Source organism: Lepus europaeus, chromosome 18 (genome assembly GCF_033115175.1).
Source record: "Lepus europaeus isolate LE1 chromosome 18, mLepTim1.pri, whole genome shotgun sequence".
NCBI lineage: Eukaryota > Metazoa > Chordata > Mammalia > Lagomorpha > Leporidae > Lepus > Lepus europaeus.
The window spans coordinates 6,279,429-6,298,917 of NC_084844.1; positions in this window are offsets into that span (position 1 = coordinate 6,279,429).

Genomic DNA, 19,489 nt, shown 5'->3' on the forward strand with positions numbered 1-19,489 from the left:
GGCCTCTGCTCACCGGCCCCACCCTCGAGGCGCCAGTGGTGGTTGTCATTGGCCTTGTAGACGGCAGAACGAACCGATTTTTCCAGAGAGACAGACAGAGGAGAGCGGGCAGGGCTGCGGCTGGAGGCCGGGCTCTTTCCGCACTCCTCCTGGGTGGAAGGTTCCAGAGTTCCTGAGGCTGCGCTCGCCCGGGGAGTGTCCGAGTGGTGCTGGGCTCAGCCTGCTGGTGGGGATGTGCGTGTGCAGTGCTGCACGTGTGTGTGGGTGTGTGTGCGTGTGTGTGTGTGCGCGCGTGTCTGTGTGCGCGCGTGTGTCTCTGTGTGTGCATGTGCATGTGTCTGTGTGTGCGTGTGTGTCTGTGTGCATGTGTGTGCGCATGTGCATGTGTGTGCGTGCGTGTGTGCGTGTGTGTGCACGTGTGCGTCTGTGTGCGCGTGCGTGTGTCTGTGCGTGTGTGCATCTGTGTGCGCGTGTGTCTGTGTGTGCGTCTGTGTGCACGTGTGCATGTGTGGGTGCGCATGTGTGCGCGTGTGTGCGTGTGTGTGCGTGTGTGCATGTGTGTGTGCGTGCGTGTGTCTGTGTGTGCGTGTTCGCATGCGTGTGCATGTGATCTTCCATAACTCAGGGGCGCTCCCTGTGGACCCAGCCGTCTTCCCAGAACCCGTCATCACCACCACCACAACAGTATTAATAACATTTATGATCTTTACAAAGATTTCATTTTCTTAATTTTTTTGGATCAGCAGAGAGAGAGATAGAAACAGACAGAAACCTCCCATCTGCTGGCTTGCTCTCCAAATGCCTGCAAAGGCGAGGGCTGGGCCCAGGGGGCAGCTGGGAGCAAGGCCTCCCATGTGGGTGCAGGAGCCTAATTATTCAAGCTTTTTGCTGCCTCTCAGGGAGTGGAGTCAGGAGCCAAGCCTCGTGCTGAACCCAGACTGCCCGTGTGGGGCGTGGGCGTCCCAGCCAGCATCCCCACTGCTAGGTCAGTGCCTGCCCCAGTGATATTTCTTCTTATTTTTAAAGATGCAATTATTTATTTGAAAGTCAGAGTTACAGAGAGAGAGGGAGAGAGAGAGGACTTCCATTCGCTGGTTCACGCCCCAGATGGCCGCAATGGCCAGGGCTGGGCGAGGACGAAGCCAGGAGCCAGGAGCTTCCTCCAGGTCTCCCATATGGGTAGCAGGGGCACAAACACTTGGGCCATCCTCTGCTGCTTTTCGCAGGCCATGAGCAGGGAGCTGGATGGGAAGTGGAGCAACCAGGACTCGAACTAGCGCCCACATGGGATGCCGGGGCCACAACGCCAGCCCGCATAATACTTGTTATTGATACTTTTCATCAGCCTCACCACTAAATAATATTAATAGTATTTACTAACAGTAATAATAATATTATTAAAAATATTAATAATATGTATTCTAATAATAAACACTAATATTGATTGTATTTGCTTTGCACAAAGCAACCATTAAAAAAAGCCCGAATGTGGACAGCAGAATGACAGGAAGGACTCTGAGGCCCAGTTCGGGATCGGCCAAGGACCCCGTCTGTAGGAGCAGAGCGGGATGGGGCGGGGGCGGGGGCCCGCCCGCTGAGCCCAGGGCCCTGGGTCGCAATTCTCCATGCTGCATAACATCGGGCTTTTTTTTTTTTTTTTTAAGATTTATTTACACAGAGAGAGGAGAGGCAGAGAGAGAGAGGTCTTCCATCCGCTGGTTCACTCCCCAGATGGCCGCAACAGCCAGAGCTGCGCCGATCCGAAGCCAGGAGCCAGGAGCTTCCTCTGGGTCTCCTGTGTGGGTGCAGAGGCCCAAGGACGTGGGCCATCTTCTACTGCTTTCCCAGGCTATAGCAGGAAGCGGGATCAGAAGTGGAGCAGCCGGGACTCCAACCAGCGCCCATAGGGGATACCGGCACTGCAGGTGGCGGCTTTACCTGCTACACCACAGCGCCGGCCCCAACTTTGGGCGTTTATTGAATGTGCCAGACCCTCCCACTCAGAGCTCTGAGTGCCGGGGCGGGGCGCCGGGGGCCCTGACCTCGGGGCGGGGAGCCGGGGAGGCGGCACCAGCACTGGTATGAAATCACAGATGCCTGCCTCACTGGCTGGTTTATCATCTGCCTCGTTATACAATTTGCCAGTTATAGAAGAAAAATTACCATAATGGGGCCCTGGGGAACGGTTGTAAAAAGGAGACCAAACGTTACTTATCGGCCGTTCCACTACAATTATCTCCTGCGTTTGTTCTCTCCCTCCTCAGGAAAATGAAACCATCAGTGCCGGCGACAGGCTGCTGACCCGGCGGGAGAGAGCAGGTGGAGCGCCAGGGCTGTGGCTCCCGTCTGCGCCCTCCCCGCGGGGCCCAGGCCACGGGCACGCCCTCGGGCAGCTCCCTCTGCCGTGGCTGCATGGGGACATCCTCCCCGGCCTTGCTGGCCCAGGGCTGGCGGGATCCCTGGCACCTGGTTCTCAGGTGAGCTGCAGGCACCTGGGTTCTCATGGGGCTGGGGGGGGGGGGAGTGGCTGTGTGGGGTGTGCCTGGGATCCCCCTGCCCCATAACGCGTGTTCCTAAGATGCTTTCCACCCCCTGTCTGCTGCCTTGTGGGCGGAGCCAGGTCATCTCCGCTTGATTCTCAGCGCCTGAACTTGAGCTTGGAACACAGACGTGGGAATCCGTAGCTGATGACCGATCCGGGTTGGGTCCGTGAACGCGCATCAGGTGATCCTGAAGCCGTCAGCCCCGTCCTCCCAGGATTTCCCCTGCTTCTCTGAGCGCGTGGTCAGGCAGTCACGTGCGCCCCACGCATGCTGTTCATGTGTTTATGTTTTACGAACCCTGGGGTCCCCTGTCCTCCGCGTGCACTTCGTCACGCATGTGGTCCTTCTGTCTCGGCTCCGGGACCCCTGCTCCCCCTTTGTTTCTGCCACATACAAAGGAGAAAACCTCGGCGCCCTGGAGTTCCATCCACAAAGGAGAAATTTAAAGCGGGCGCCGCCTGCGGGGCCGCCTAGCAGGGAGCCCCCGCCCTCCAGGTTTGCGGACTTTGCCACGGGAGACAAGGCTGCGACTGTTTGCTTTCCCAGGAGCTGCGGTGTGTGCTCCGGGGGCCGGCTCTGTGGCACAGCAACTTAAACCACGGACTGTGGTGCTGGCATCCCCTGTGGTCACTGGCTCAAGTCCCGGCTGCTCTACTTCCACTGGGAAAGCAGCGGAAGATGGCCCAAGTGCTCGGGTCCCTGCTCCCACGTGGGAGACCCAGATCTAGGGAGTTAACCAGTGGATGGGAGATCTCTCTGTGTCTCTCCCTCTCTCAAATACATAAAATGCATCTTTAAAAAGTGGCTTCAGGCTGCAGGAGCCGCAGGCTAGCAATGGGGGCTGGGGTCGGATGGATGGGAACACACGCTTCCAGCTTCACCTCTGGCTGTCCAGCCTGGAGCGACGACGCGGAGTTGGTCTCTCGTTCTAGGCAGGAGCAGCTTCCTGGAGAGGGCAGAACGTGATCTGAGACTTGAAACCTTCTGTCCCCAGGGCATGTCCCCAGGGCTGTGTCCCCAGGGTGTGTCCCCAGGGCTGTGTCTGTGTCTGTGTCCCCAGGGCTATGTCCCTAGGGCCATGTCTGTGTCCCCAGGGCCATGTCCCCAGGGCGTGTCCCCAGGGCCATGTCCCCAGGGTGTGTCCCCAGGGCTGTGTCTGTGTCTGTGTCCCCAGGGCCATGTCCCCAGGGCGTGTCCCCAGGGCTGTGTCTGTGTCCTCAGAGCCGAGGGGAGGCACTGCCCTCTAGCGACAGTCCTGCTGTGCCAGGGCCCCATCAGCCACCACCTGTTTTGTTTTTTTAAGAGCCCAAGAGTGAAGAACGATATTTAGTTTTCCAAATGCCGGGGAAACATCAGAAAGGCCCTCTGAGTCCATGACACGTGAACCTCAGCCCAGCCCCCGCCCCGGTCTCTGCAGCTGGGGATCAAGCCTCCTTTGTGGGGACATAGCCGTGCTCGTCCGGGTACTGACCGTGCAGGGCCGCGTGCGCACCAGCGGCCGCAGGGCGCTCCGGCAGCCATGTAGCTGCTGGCGCGGAACCTGCCCAGCACAGGAAAGCGTTCACCACCCCCAGCTCCGGAGCCCTCCTCCCTGCGACTCCATGCCCTAACACCCTCCCCCCCCACAAAGCCTCCTGAGCTGCCTGAATGCCCAGGGCAATTGTCTTTCCCTCCGGGTAGGTTTTGTCCTGCCTTAACCAGATGAAGAGAGGAGACGGAGCGAAGCCGGGAGCCGCGATCCTCGGGTATCGTACTGCCTGTGACCTGGCCCAAGACATCTTCATTTCTCCCCAGGCCTCGGCACTCTGTCCCTGAAAAACAGCACGGCCAGACAGTGAAGGGGGGGCGGCGGCTCGCTGGGCTCCGGGGCCCAGGTCCCCGGCTGTACTCACCAGGCTCCAGCCGACCCTGTCTTTGGTGCACCTGGCCTTGTTGGGCGGGTCCCAGGGTCTGGTTCTGAACAACCCGTATGTGACACTGAATGTCCAATTAGCAGTGTTTATTTCGTGCCCACCGTGCACAGATGTTGCCCCGTCCACGGAGAGGACGTGGGGAAGTCGGTCAGGCTAGGACACTGCACGTGGAGCTTGGTGCACGTGAGGGAGGCTTTGATGTGTGCAGCCTGGCACTGTGCACTGGGCGCCCAGTGCTGTGCGTTCACGATTCTCACACCCACCACCCTGTGCACCTGAGCTGCCCCACTGGGGGTGGCCTCGGATGCACCTGTCCCACTTCCCGCGGACGGTCAGAGAGGAGCAGGCTCACGCAGGCAGCTGTTTTACCGTGGGAAACGTCTCCCCACTCATTCTCAGGAAGGCACTGCCAGGCTCTCTGAGCCCCAGGGTGGATTCCGAGGAGGGACAAGGCCTGGGCCTGGCACACCTGTCTTCCTCACTGGGTGATCTCAGATCTCCCCAGCAGACAAGTACTAAGTGCCTGCTGTCTACCAGGCAACCATGCTGGCTGCTAGACACAGTGCTCAGTATGTAGTAGGTGCTTAGGAAATTTTCATCACATAAATGAGTCTCTGCCAGCCAGGTTCACACCAAGGCCAAGGTCACACTGACGCCGGGTTCACACCAAGGGCAAGTAAACACCAATGCCAAGTTCACACCAATGCCACGCTTACAGGGATGTCACACCAGTGCCAAGGTCACACCAATGCTAGGTTCACACCAGCACCAAGCTTACACCAATGTCAAGTTCACACCAAGGTCCCACCAATGCCACGTTTACAACGTCAAGTTCACGCCAATGCCAAGGGCACACCAACAGCTAGTTCACACCAGAGCTTTTTCCAGGAGCTTCTGGGGAGGTGCCAGCGTTCTTGAAAACAGGCGCTCAGGCCACCTGCTCTGTCCTGTGCCTCTGCTCTGAGAGGCCCTTGGCCAGCACCCAGGCTCAGCTGATGGACTTTCAGTCTCTCGTTCTTCCGAAGACAGGTTCTGCAAAACCTGGAAGGAGGGAGGCTTCTTTTCCGAGCTTTTCCTTGACCCTCATTTAGCCTGACCTGGGGACTCTCTTCACCCTAACCTCGTCACTATCCAGCTCCCAGGGACTCTGTTCTCAGTTAAAAATCACAGGACATCCAGCAAGAAAGAGCCCAGGTAGACGAGGAGAAACCCACCCCTCCCACCCTGCACAGGAGCCTTGGTGCTGCAGGTGCAGGAAGCAGCTGGTGCCCGGAGGGAAGACGGCTTCCCTCCCTCCGGCCTCTGAGCTGCGACTCAGGTCAACCCCACGTCCTGAGAGGCACAGGAGCAGCAGGGGCCGGCTCGTGGCCATTCCTCATCTGGGAGTTTGGGGTGCCGGCCAGAGCCCCAGGAAGCACACAGCTCTTCAACACTCCAAGCACGTACCCAGCCACGTCCCCAGGATACCTCCGTCCCTGCTCCTGCAGCCTGCAGTGTGGACAGATGCCTTGTTGAGCCTGAGAAGCGGGTAGAGGAAACGGGTGCGATTCCGAGAACTTTGGGCCAGGGGGTGAGGTTGCCAACTCTGAAGAAGCACAGCTCTGCCGGCCCCCAGGACCCCTCCCCAGGTTCCACGCATGTCTTTGTCTTGATCGGAGGTCGTCCTGCGTGTGTCGCCGGGGTTCAGGGGAACCCCCGGCTGTCGGTCTGGAAGGTCTCAGCATGGGCTGCTGGGAGGACCAAGGATGAAGAGAGAAAGCAGGGCTCCTCACGCTCACACTCGGGGGCCCCTCTCTGCTGCGGGCCGGTCCTGCACACTGCGGGAGGCTGAGCAGTGTCTGGGCCCCCCCTGCCTGGTGCCAGTAGCTCCCCTCCCCCAGAAGTGCCCCTTGGAGGGGTTAAGATCACCTCGTTTGAGAACAAGAGAAACAGCGTCGTCAGGGGGTTTTGCTCATTTGGCATTCACGGCTGTGCCGCAGAGGATCCCCGCCCCCCGCTGGCCCCAGCCCTTGACCTTGGCGGATCTCAGCCCTCACTGTCCACCCAGGCAGCCACACCCCCTGCACACACAGCCGTCTCCCTGGCAGGCGACCCGGCTCCTTTCACCAGTCTCCCACGGGGAGCGCGTGAGGAACGCTGATGGGCGGCTGACAAGGAATCGATGGGGGGCAGGGTGGAGGGATCCAGACCCGCAGGATGTCCCCGGCCTGGGAGGGGAGGGGCTGGGGGTGACCGCACTCGCGCGTGCGGCGTTCAGAGCCCGAGACCCAGGCCGAGTTTATCTCCTTCGACCTCTGGCGCATTGACTATTTGACGAACTGGGATCTCTTTGCATCTGAAATGTTGAACCGTGTAAGCTGTCAACTCTGGGTTGATGCAGGCCGCTCGCTGTCTCTCTCTCCCTCCTGGGCTGGGGCCTCCTCCTGCCCGCGGGTATGGACGGCCAGGCCTCGGCCTCGATGGAAGACCCAAACACAGCGGAAGGGTCAAGGCCGCCCTGAGAAGGGACTCGGAAGCCCCTGCAACGCTTGGCTGGGTGGGGGGACAAAGGGCTCATCAAATCATGTGTGTGGGAAAAAGATGGCACAGAACATGCACACGCGGTGCCCCCAGCAATGTTGTATGATATGGATGCACAGGGTGTGGCCTCTGCTGTGTTGAGTGACATGGATGCACAGGTGCGCCCCCCTGCTGTGCTGTGTGACATGGACACATGGGCTGTGCTCCCCTGCACGGGTGCACACAGGCAAGCACACAGCAGCCACGGCGCCGATGGGAGTGCACACAACAGTGGCGCAGTTACACCTCTCGGTACGCTCAGCTTTCCTGCGGTCAGCATGTGTTGCCGTTATAGCCCGCACACAAAAAGCGCACTGCCCGGCTCTGCCTGGCAGAGAGGTTAGCATTGTATGTCTGCTCAGGCCGACAGGAGCAGGGTGCGTCTTTCCTGGAGGGGAATAATGTGTTTTGGGATTCACTTCCCTGTGATCCCTGAATGAGAGGGTACACATCGTAGGGGCACCTGAGGTGTCTGTCCTGTGGGCACTGCTCCCCTCTGGAGGCACCTGCAGGAGAGAGCCCTTGCTCTCTGCCGCCCCCTGCTGGCCAGCTGCAGAAGAGCCCTGAAGAGGAGGGCTCCCTGTTAAAGACAAGCCTGCAGGCCCCGCCCGCTGTTGGACGCTGCCCTGTGGCCTGGCCTGTTTCACACTCTGCAGCTGATTTGCAAGTCAGATTTTCCAGCTCCCCTAGTGAGCCCCCCACTGCCTGCCAGGTGGTCCGGAAGGGGCAGTGAAGAGTTTAAGGGGTGGGAACTTCTGCACCCAGGCCCTCCGTGGGGAGGGGAAAGGTCAGGACCTTGCTCCCCAGCCACTCCGTGAAGCTCCTGGGGTGACGTCGGATGGGCCAGGCGTGGTGAGCGGTGGGCTTCTGCCCTGGCTCCGGGTTTTCTCTGAAACTACCCAGAGATGGTTAGGCCTGTGCCCCCATGACTGTGGAACAGTCTGGGGTCTCCGAGAACCTTCTGGAGTGAGGAATGGCTCCCCGGGCCCTGGTCATCCTGCGGGGTGCCGGGTTGGAAGCTGGGGTGGTAGGCAACTGGGGCTAAGCCCCTCACTTAGCCAGTGCCCTTCCCCCATCACCCCTAGAGTCTCTAATTCCGCTGAGGTTGCTGTTTTTAGTAGATTTTTTTCAGCCTAGGTCTCCATTCAAGTGAGCAACCATTTCTGGAGTGGCTACTGCGGAGCGGCAGGTGCACAGGGGGAGGTCGGGTGGAGTGGCCACTGCGGAGTGGCAGGTGCACAGGGGGAGGTCGGGTGGAGTGGCCACTGCGGAGCGGCAGGTGCACAGGGAGAGGTCAGGGCCCCCGGAGCCACAGAGGTGTGCATGATTACGATTCACCAGGGGTTATGAGGACGAGTGAGTCGGTGCACTTGGGGGAAATCCAGGGTAGCTTCCTGGTGGAGGCATCATTTGGAAGCACAGGCAAGGTCTCCCTAGGTCCGGGGGTTCAGAAGGGACAGGACAGGGCTGCAGCTCGCCCTGCTCAGCCAGGGCCGGGAAAGGAGGCCGCCGGGCTGCACCCTCAAGAGCTGCGGTCCGCTCCCTGCCCCCCGCCAAGGGCTGGCTGGGGTCCCGACCCCCAGACCTCCTGGAGCCCACAGCGCCCCTGTCCTCTTTGGGAAGCTGCGGCTGGCCCAGGCAGAGGGCTCCGGAGCACCCCAGCCTTGCTCAGCCGGTGTTCCGCGCGCGACGAAATCCATTAACTGGGAATTTGTGATTTCACTCGAGCGGGGCCGCGCTCGGCTCTGCCTCTGAAGCCTGGCGCATAAGCACATTATTTCAGGCAGGGAAACCTCAAGGCTGCCACGCGTCCTGCTGCGGGCTCTGGCTTCGGGCAAGGCCACTCCAGGCGGGAGGCCGGGGTTCTTGGCCCGCCCACGTCCTGTCCAGAGCTGGGGCCTTTCGGAGCGAGCGCCCGTCTCATTTACAGGTCAGCGGTCAAGGAGACTCGGGCCCTGCCTGGGCTTCCCCAGGAGTGAGGGGCACGGAGGTGGGCCCGGCCAGACCTCGCCGGCTCCCTGCTCCTCACGCTCTCGCTTGGACAGCAGAGAGGCCTGATCCGCGCATCCACGCACCTGTCCACCTGCAGTGCAAGCCTGCGGGTATGGACGCCTTCTTAAAAGACGTTGATCTATTTGAGAGGCTGGGAGTCAGAGAGAGAGCGAGGGAGAGGGAGAGAGAGAGAGAGAGAGAGGGAGGGAGGGAGGGAGGGAGGGAGAGGGAGATGAGGAAGGGGAGGGGGAGGGGGAGAGGGAGGGAGGGAGAGAGAGGGAGGGAGAGAGAGGGAGGGGGAGGGGGAGAGGGAGGGAGGGAGAGAGAGGGAGGGAGGGGGAGGGACTCCATCTGCTGGTTCGCTCTCCAAATGGCCAGGAGCCAGGAGCGCAGTCTGAGTCTCCCGCGTGGGTGGCAGGGACTTGAGCCTCCCAGGGTCTGCAGCAGCAGGAAGCTGGAATTAGGAGTCAGAGCCGGGTGTGGGCCTCAGGCCCTCCCGTGTGGTATGCGGGGGTCCCACCTGCTGTGCCCCCAGCTTGCCTGTACACCTGCTTCCGAGCTGTGATTCTACTACGTACGGACTGGGCAGTAGAGGTGCCAGGGGCCTCTTATCTCATGCGGTTGCTGGGGCAAAGCTCCCAGCACCTGGCACACAGCAAGTGCTCTGTAAGAGGGCACCATGGTGGTTGTGGGCACACTGGCTGCCCCCCCCCCCACTGGCATTCTCTGCCTCCCCCTCCCCCAGGGAGGTCACCAGCTGAAGCCTCGGGGCGGGGTACAGAGAGCGCTTTCCTACTCCCCGCCAAGCCCTGATTGGAGCCCATTTACATCTTCAAACCCAACTTAGGAAGCCACGATCCGCCAGCCAGTGATGGTGTAAATTGCTTTGCTAAATATATTTCTGGGTACATGGTAAGTAAAAATATCATGAATTTAATAAGCCTTGGAATTCACATTTTTCCAATCCTAATTAAGTTTCTCCTCTGCTTTAGACGTGCTCCTCTCGGCGAGCATGGAAGGGAAGGCGGCCCTCGGCGGCGGCGGCCTGGGGCTCAGCGCGCCCGGCTGGATGCATCTCTGTGCACGCGCGCGGCTCGGCTCGCTGCTCGCAGCTGCGGGGGCCACGGGGGCGTTGTCACCACTTCAAGGAGGCCACTGAGACTTGGGAGACTCTGGCTGTGCCTGGGCTCGCGGCCAGGAGCCAGGAGTGGGATCTAGTGCCGCCCGCCTCCTCCTGCTGCCTCCACACTGGATCCTGCTGGCCCCAGGGTGCGGGCACAGTTTAGCTGTCTGCCTCACACGCCATGAGTGTACAGGCCACATGTGCACACAAGCCCCAGGTTCTGTGGCCTCACCACGCACGCACAAACACCAGCCTTGGGTGCTGACGGCAGGAGGCAGTGCACCTGCTCCCGGGGCTTCCCCAGGGGGGGAATGGCTGGCCACCACTGACGTGGCTAAAGTGGTGTGACTGCTCGGCTGAGCCATGGAGCCCAGATATATGGTTCAACCTTATTCTGGGTCTTTTTGGGGAGGTGTTTTTGGATGAGATTGGCATTGATGTCCATGGGCTCTGAGTCCAGTGGCTCGCCTTGTGGTGTGGTGGGCCTCACCCAAGCAGTTGAAGGCCTGGATGGAGAAGACTGACCTCCCTCCCCGGCCAGTGCAGGAGGGAGCTCTGCCAGCCACAGCCTGGGGGCAGCATCTGAGGCTCCTCCCTGGTTTCCAGCCCGATGGCCCCTGGGCAGGTCTTGCAGCCTCCACTATCCGATAGGCTAAAACCATCGGTTCCCTAAACGCATTCTCTCTACACACACACGCACACGCACAGGAACACATGCATGGGCATACACATACATGCACCTGCTGCTGGTTCCGTCTCCCTGGGGAATCTCAGGTGGACCGTTCCGTACGGAAGCTCCACCTTCTGCCCACACGGGACCTGGCTGAGCCCTGGGACACAGCGCCACCCTCAGGCTGCCAAGAGGAGGCCACGGGGGCTCAGATCCCCTGGGGGGAGCAGCTTCTGTCCTAGGGAGGATCAGAGCCGAGCTAGAACCCCCGGCTCCTCTGCCGTGGCCCAGGACAGGGAGGCGAAGCGCTGTCCCCTGGGACTGATCTGAGGCCAACGGGGTGAAGTCGGGGCCACCCTTGGGGGGCAGACACCGCAGGGAGGGGCACAGGGTCCGGATGTAGCCCGGAGTGTCGGCTGCGGCTGCTGGAGCAGCTGGATTCACGGCTCCCGTGTGCGGCTGGATTCACGGCTCCCGTGCGTGGGACCCCGTCTGCCCCGTGGGGCTCGCTGGCCACCGTTCTGCTCGGCTTCTTTCTTGCATTTCTTGCAAGGGCAGCAGGAGGAGGTGGCTTTCCATCCCCTGTGGCTGAGTCCGTGTGCGTGGCGCCGCCTTGAAGCCGCCACAGAGCATCCTCAGACGGGGGTGGAGCGTGGTCAGCAGAGCTGTGCGCAGGTCCCCAGGGGAGGGGCCAGGTTGGGTATTTCCTCTGCCCTTCCTGTCCCCCGAGTCCCCATGCGAGCCCGGGGACACTGGGACACAGCCACCTGCTGCAGCCCTCCCCCGGGGCCCTCTGTCCGCCCTCCGGGACACTAGGCTGGGGGTGGGGAACTGCAGGAAAGCAGCCGGGCTCCGAGTGGCCCCGGGCAGCAGCAGTGCCTGGGCGCCCTGGGCCCAGTGCTCGGGGTCCACGCTGGTTCTGCCTGCACTGGAATGGGGCAGCAGTGGCTCTCCTGGGGTCACTTGTCCTTAAGGGAATGGGAAGGGAGTCCCCAACAGGGCGTGGTAGGGAGTGACAGGCAGAGGGCACCACCCCGCCATGGCCCTCTAGTGAGCTGAAATGCCACCACATGAGGGCGATGGGTTACTTGCTTGGTGCCTGCCTTCCAGGAACCCAGGGAGGAGGGACTGCTGGGGTTCCCCAGCCCCCTGGGGTAGGGGTGGGGCCTCGCTGCGTTCCCCCTGCGGCTGGGGGCTGCTCCTCACCTGTTCCCGGTGGGAGGGGAGAGGGGCGTGTGCTCCTCGCACTCAGAACCTAACAGCATCCTTGCAATCAGCGTGGTGCTGATGGAAGCAACCAGACAGACGGAGCCGCCTCTCTCGTCTCCCACCCAGCGGGAGCGTGACTCTGACTGTTCCCCTGGGGGAAGAGTGCCCCTCAGCCCACCCAGACCCCGGGCACGCGGAGGGCCCTTTCTCCGCCGCCAGCTCCTCCCTCCTCCACTGGAAAGAGGGAATGTCAGCATCTCGTGAGCTCTGCCGGCCTCAGACGCTGCCTGGGGAGCCCGGGGTCTGGAGCTGCAGCGAGGAGAGAGCCCCAGGCGCTGGCGGCTTCCAACCCACGTCCGTCAGCCCGGGCTGCTGGCAGCCGGTGGCTCCCGAGGCGCTGCGTGGAGCTCCCTGCATCATTTTCCCAGACACGCAGCGCCTTCCCCTCCGCTCCTAACAGCTCCCGAAGCTGCCAGCCGCGAGGGCCGCTGTTCTTGTAAACTCCTCTCCTTCCTGGTTTCAGACAAGCAGACTTGCACATCGCCCGCTCGGAGCCCGCGCCGTCTGGGTCCCCCCACTCACCGGGCTTTCACTCTCCTGGTGGGCTGCTTCTCTCCACCCAGAGGAACGCTGGTGCCCACCCCAGTGAGTGTCCTCCTTGCTACCCGTCCCAGGGGCTGGGGGTGGGGGTGTCCCCCGGCCAGGGGCACCCATCCCCACCCCGGTAGCATCGGAGACTCCAGCAAGGTGTCTGGCAGAGCGCAAGGGCCGCTCCGCACTGCCTCCGCCTCCCGTCATTTCCCGCTGTGGGCACGGCAGCCTGGGGCCAGGCGCGCCCCTGCCCCACGGGTGGATGTAGGCACAGGTCGCCTGGGTGCAGGGCTGGTGTCTCGATCCAGAGAGGCCGGGGCCACTGAGGCCGGGATGGAGACATGTGATCCCGCTGGAGGTATTTTTAGCTTTCTCATTAACCAAGTGCTTTCAAATTAGCCTTCTATTAACCTCAAAGGAAAATGAAAGTGTGTTTTTTTTTTTCTTCCCAGAGTGAGTCTCTCCTGCAGAATATCAAGGTTTCCATGATGAACACTGCATGCGGCTTGAAGCGCTAATGAAGTCGGGTTCTGATGGAATAATTGGTCCATGGTCCCTGCAGTGGCGGGGAGAGGCTGCCAAGCCGGGGACAATCTCCTCCTCCTCCTCCTCCGATCCTTTGCTTGTCTCCCCTCTCCTCCCCCAGAGACCCCTGACAGCCCCCCCAGCCCCCACACAGCCTCATTCTCAAAGGGCCCCACACCCCATCCGTCCCTGGCCTTGCCCTGGGTGGCGGCTCCTGGACTGACACGGCCGGGTCTGCAGCCTCGCGACCAGGGTTACGTGGAGGAGGCCTCTTGACTCTGGCCGTGTCCCCTGCAGTGGGCATCAGGCTCTGGTGCGGAGGGGAATAAACGCCCTTCAGTCTCCAAGCTGTGCGCGTGGATGAGGTGCATCCAATTTCCAGTCCCCGGGGGGGAGGGGCGGGCGGGACATGCGGCTCCAGGGTCACCTGTCAGCAGCGCCCGCGGCTCAGGAACGGCCACCACGATGGGCCCGCCGGCAGGGGTGAGTGGGCCAGACGCCCAGGGGCAGGCCTTGGTGGGGGAGTGAACCTGCCCCAGACAGGAGGGGGCGCTGCTGAGCCCTGATGGGGTCTCCGACAAGTTGGTGCAAAATGAGTTTGATGGAAAAACTCTGCATGGATTTCCCTCCCCTCCCCTCCCCTTCCCTTCCCTTCTTCCTTGCTTTCGCACCACAAAATCTAGCTTTTAGTCCCGTTTCCCACAAGCCATTTGGAAATCCCCTGTACTGTGTCGGCATCTCTTCAGGTAGCAGGACTCGGGCATCCATTGGCCTCGCCCGGCTTCCAGTGGCTTGCCCACTGGTCTAGCCTGTCTCCGGGCTCCTGGGTTGGACTCCCCTCTGCCTCCTCCCTGTCCGGGTCTGTTGAGGGCGATGGCCAGAGGCGCATCCCCGGGGCTTCTCTGCAGGCTGGGACAGGGTGGGGGCTGGGTGGGGAGGGCGCGGGGCTGCTTCCAGCCTAACTGCGGGGTAAGGCCGAGAGGAGAGGACGGGGAGTCCATCCGAGGACGAGCGCGAGGCGCGTGTGCTGCGGCGCTGGCGGAGGCAGAGTGGCCGGCCGCCGTCTGCGTGGGGCACACAGTAGGCACTCAATAAACGAGAGTTATGGCTGCGTCGCGGTGGACACGGCCGTGTGGCTGTGCACCAGTAACTGTGGAGTAACGGCCGCTATTCGGGAGAGTTATGGCTGTGATAAAATCCGCCAGGCTGCGAGCCCGGCGGACGGAGGGCTCTTAGGTTTGGGACTCAGAGTCTGCGGCGAGGAGACAATGAGCTAAGCCGGGGACGACCTCGTGGCCGGCGCTGGGTGCTGAGCTGGGCGGCTTTGGACAGCAGCATCCTTTAGAGCAGAGCGCGCCGGGCTGACTCCACGGAAAACACTTCTCCATGCGAACATAACACAGAATGCACCCTGGCAAATGGTGACCCCGGGCTCCCTGGCCTGCAGGCTGCTTCTCGCCCTGTTGCCAGCGGTGTGGACCGACGGGGTGGGCCGGGGGGCGGGACTCTGCTGGGACCAGCCCTGTGCAGGTGCAAGGTGCTCACTGAACCTGCCTGGGGCATAGGTCCCAGTGAGGATAAACAGGTTCTTGTTTTTTTAAAAAAGGATTTGAAAGGCAGAGTCTCTCTCTCTCTCTCTCTCTCTCTCTCTCTCTCTCTCTCTGTCTCACTCACACACACACACACACAGAGAATCTTCCATCACTGGTTCACTCCTAAATGCCTCCAAGGCTGGGGCTGGGCCAGGCCAAAGTCAGGAGCCAGGAGCTCCACCCAGGTCCCTCACCAGGGTGATGGGAACCCGAGCACCTGGACCACCCTCGGCTGCCTGTCAGGCATGTTAGCAGGAAGCTGGGTGGGGAGCAGAGCAGCCGGGACTTGAACTGGCCCTTGGATATGGTATGCGTGCATCCTGCGTGGTGGCTTAACCTGCTGCCCCCAGCACCCACCCCAGAGGAGAACCGGTCTTCACAGGTGAGGCAGAGAGAGGCCACGGGACCCAGGAACTGGGCACAGACAGACCGGCCTGGCCCGGAGTCTGTTCTCTCAGCCCCCTCCCCCCGCCAGCTCTTCCAGCAGGTGCGTGTGGCTGGGAGGTCATGGGGTCCCTCTGGTTGGAGGTGCTGCCGTGGTCTCTGTCTGGTTCTGGAAGGTGTGAGGGTGGGGACCGTGACGTTTGACACCCAGCTCTGCTGCTCAAAATTTGTCCGACCTGGGGCAGACACTTGGCTCAGCGGTGTAAGACAGCGGTTGAGACCCCCACAGCCCACATTGGATTTCCTGGGTTCAATGTCATTCTACTCCCGATTGCAGCGTGCTGCTACGGTGAACCCTGGGTGGCAGCAGCAAGGGCTCAAGCACGTGGGTTCCTGCCACCCAGGTGGGGGGCGGGGTTTGGATGGAGTTCCCAGGCTCCAGCTCTGGCCCAGCACAGCCCCAGCCTCTGCAGGCGCCTGGGGAGTGGAACAGCCCCTGGGAGCTCTGTCTGTCTGTCCCTCTGTGTGTCTGTATGTCTTTTAAATGAAAAATAGTACATTTTTAAAAGAGATTTGTCCAACTCAGCATCCTTACCGTGAGACTCGCGTGGCGAGGACCGGAGATGAGGCGCAGATACCGCGTCTGTTCCGGAAGCAGCCTGTGTCAGCCGGTGTTTGCTCCCGCCTGACAGAATCGGCAGTTCCTGGAGTGGGGCACATGCGTGGCCTCTGACCTTGGTTTCCGATCCTCACGACGAACTCTTGGCCATGCGCTCCTGGGATGCAACTCCTGGGATGCACCTGTTGAGGCCCAGGGATGGACCCTGAGTGGCCCCCCTGGCCCCCTGCCTGGGCCACTGGCTGAATCCACTTGAGCTGTGCCCCCACAAGGCCCTGTGGACAACGGAGGAGGAAGCCTCATGCAGGCAGGTCAAGGCCAAGAACTTGGTTTGCCTGGGGCGTGAATTGCCTTGTGGGAGAGGCACAGGAGGCCAGATTTAAGGAGGCCTTTGCGGTCCACCTCAAGGAGCCCGACCTTGATCCTTCGGGGGCCGAGGAAGGCTTTGAGGCTGTGCTACAGGAAGGCGACCTGCCCAGGTGAACCCGACCTGCCTCGGTGAGCCCGACCTGCCTGGGAGAGCCCGACCTGTCCCGGTGAGCCTGACCTGCCCGGGTGAGCCCGACCTGCGCAGGTGAGCCCGACCTGCCCGGGTGAGCCCGACCTGTCCAGGTGAGCCCGACCTGCCCGGGTGAGCCCGACCTGCCCGGGAGAGCCCGACCTGCCCGGGTGAGCCCGACCTGCCCGGGTGAGCCCGACCCGCCCGGGAGAGCCCGACCTGCCCCGGTGAGCCCGACCTGCCCGGGAGAGCCCGACCTGCCCGGGTGAGCCCGACCTGCCAGGGAGAGCCCGACTTGTCCAGGTGAGCCCGACCTGCCCGGGTGAGCCCGACCTGCCCCGGTGAGCCCGACCTGCCTGGGAGAGCCCGACCTGTCCCGGTGAGCCTGACCTGCCCGGGTGAGCCCGACCTGCGCAGGTGAGCCCGACCTGCCCCGGTGAGCCCGACCTGCCCCGGTGAGCCCGACCCGCCCGGGTGAGCCCGACCTGCCCCGGTGAGCCCGACCCGCCCGGGTGAGCCCGACCTGCCTGGGAGAGCCCGACCTGTCCCGGTGAGCCCGACCTGCCCGGGTGAGCCCGACCTGCGCAGGTGAGCCCGACCTGCCCCGGTGAGCCCGACCTGCCCCGGTGAGCCCGACCCGCCCGGGTGAGCCCGACCTGCCCCGGTGAGCCCGACCCGCCCGGGTGAGCCCGACCCGCCCGGGTGAGCCCGACCTGCCCGGGAGAGCCCGACCTGCGCAGGTGAGCCCGACCTGCCCGGGTGAGCCCGACCTGCCCGGGTGAGCCCGACCCGCGCAGGTGAGCCCGACCCGCCCCGGTGAGCCCGACCCGCCCGGGTGAGCCCGACCCGCCCCGGTGAGCCCGACCCGCCCGGGTGAGCCCGACCTGCCCGGGTGAGCCCGACCTGCCCGGGAGAGCCCGACCTGCGCAGGTGAGCCCGACCTGCCCGGGTGAGCCCGACCTGCCCGGGAGAGCCCGACCTGCGCAGGTGAGCCCGACCTGCCCGGGAGAGCCCGACCTGCCAGGGAGAGCCCGACCTGCCCCGGTGAGCCCGACCTGCCCGGGAGAGCCCGACCTGCCCCGGTGAGCCCGACCTGCCCGGGAGAGCCCGACCTGCCCGGGTGAGCCCGACCTGCGCAGGTGAGCCCGACCTGCGCAGGTGAGCCCGACCTGCCCGGGAGAGCCCGACCTGCCCGGGAGAGCCCGACCTGCCAGGGTGAGCCCGACCTGCCTGGGAGAGCCCGACCTGCCCGGGTGAGCCCGACCTGCCCGGGAGAGCCCGACCTGCCCGGGAGAGCCCGACCTGCCCGGGTGAGCCCGACCTGCGCAGGTGAGCCCGACCTGCCCGGGTGAGCCTGACCTGCCCGGGAGAGCCCGACCTGCCCGGGTGAGCTGCTTACTCCAGAGCCTGCATGCACCATGTAGAGGACACACTGGAGGAGAGCAAGGCTGAGCCAGAAGGCTGGGAGGAAAGTGTTGCGACTGTAGCGTCGGTCCCGGGAGACCCCACGAGACGTGGCCCCCTCTGCTCCGGGGCTCTCGCCTCCTGCTCCCTCGGCCCCTGCCTCGCCTTCCCCTTGTCTCTCCAGCCAACAAGGACGCTCCCGTTCCAGGCATTTGCCCTGGCCGCTGACCCTCAGGTGACTGCGAGGCCTTGTGCTCAGCCCCCTCTTCACACTTGTCCCGGCATCCTACTGTCTTTAGGCTCCGTCTCCTTCCCCCCAACACAGCCCTCCCACGGCAACGTAAGCTATTGGAGGCTGGGCCACTGCCTTGTTTATTTCTCTGCCGTCTTCCTAGAAGCTCAGCTACGCGCTGAGTGAATGAATGCCCGGATGAGGGCGGAAGCTGCCCCTGCAGGTCACTCCCCAATCCGCAAAGAGCAGACGCTGATGCCACAATCAAGGGCTCTAAGCTGGAGGGGGGGTGGAGCGAATGCCCCCAGCAGTCTCGCTGCGGCAGGTGCAGTCGGCATGTGCCCGGCCCCTTCCTGGCTGACAGTGTTCTCGATCATTGGAGCCTCAGGGCCACCTCTTCGGTGGAGGAGTGCGGCTCCGGCTCGCACACTCCAGGGGAAGTGCCGGCACTGAGCAACAGGGCACCGAGTACGCGCGCACAAACCCAGACATCAGTCTTCGCTTGACATTCGGAGACGCAGGTGCTCACCTGTGGGTCCGGCACCACGGGCGGTCTTTTCCCAGCAGGTGTAAAGTGGTTCAGCAATGGGTGTCTCTTACGGAAGATAGCCCTGCAGGGAATGAGGGGCCCGGGAAAGCTGGACTCCTTGGGCCGGTTTGTGGGAATTTTATACCAGTGGGCTCCGTGCTGCAGCTTAAGTGGATGGCCAGAGCCAGGAGCCGGCAGCTTCCCACTCTTGTCTGGACGGCGTGTGCGTCCCAGGGGCTGCTTCCCCGGATGATCGCACAGAGTGGAAGGCTTCGCAGAGATGTCCCACACCAGGCGTCCCTGGGAGCAGAGTTTCCTTGAGACTGTAGGGGGTGGAAGGAGCCCGCAGGAATTTTGAACTGAAAATGCGGAGCTCAGTGGGCAGAAACGGGAGGGGGGCCGCCCCCCGAGGGGCTTCCTCTGTGTGTGGGGGTGTCTGTGCCTCTGATCGGGTTCCAGGGGGGGCTCTGCTCCCGACTTGCAGACGGCTGCCTTGTGGTGCCCTGCACCGTGGCCTTTCCCAGGTTCAAGCTCACCTCCCCGTCCCCTCTGGCCAATGCCACAGCTCAGGGACCGCAGCCTCATGACCTCATAGCTCCTCCATCCCACCCTGAAAGCTCCATCTGCAGTCGAGGCTCCAACATAGGGCGTCCGGGGGGTGGGGGACACGATTCCGTCCACAGCAGCAACAAATTTACTGGGAGATCTGCCAGTTCCCACTCCTGAGCCTGCAGAATCTCACCGGAGAAATGACAGGTTCTGCAATAGCAATTTCCGCAACGTGTTTGTATGATTTCTGTAACAATAATAATTGTTCCTGTAACAAACAAATGGAGAGATACACCGTGTGAGTCTTAGGGGACTCAGTACTGTCAAAATGCAAATGCTTTCCTAATTAGACTTTGACTCAATCCCAATCAAAATTCTCCCTGCCCCTTTAAAACCTGAAATTCACATGGAAAGACAAAGAACCTAGAATAACCAGCCAGTCTTGAAAAAGAAGAGCAAAGCTGGAAAACTTGTGTTTCCTAAGCTTAAGGCTCAGTGTGTAAAGTAATCATAAAACCGTGGCCGTGCCTTATACGATAATCGACTGATTGGTCAT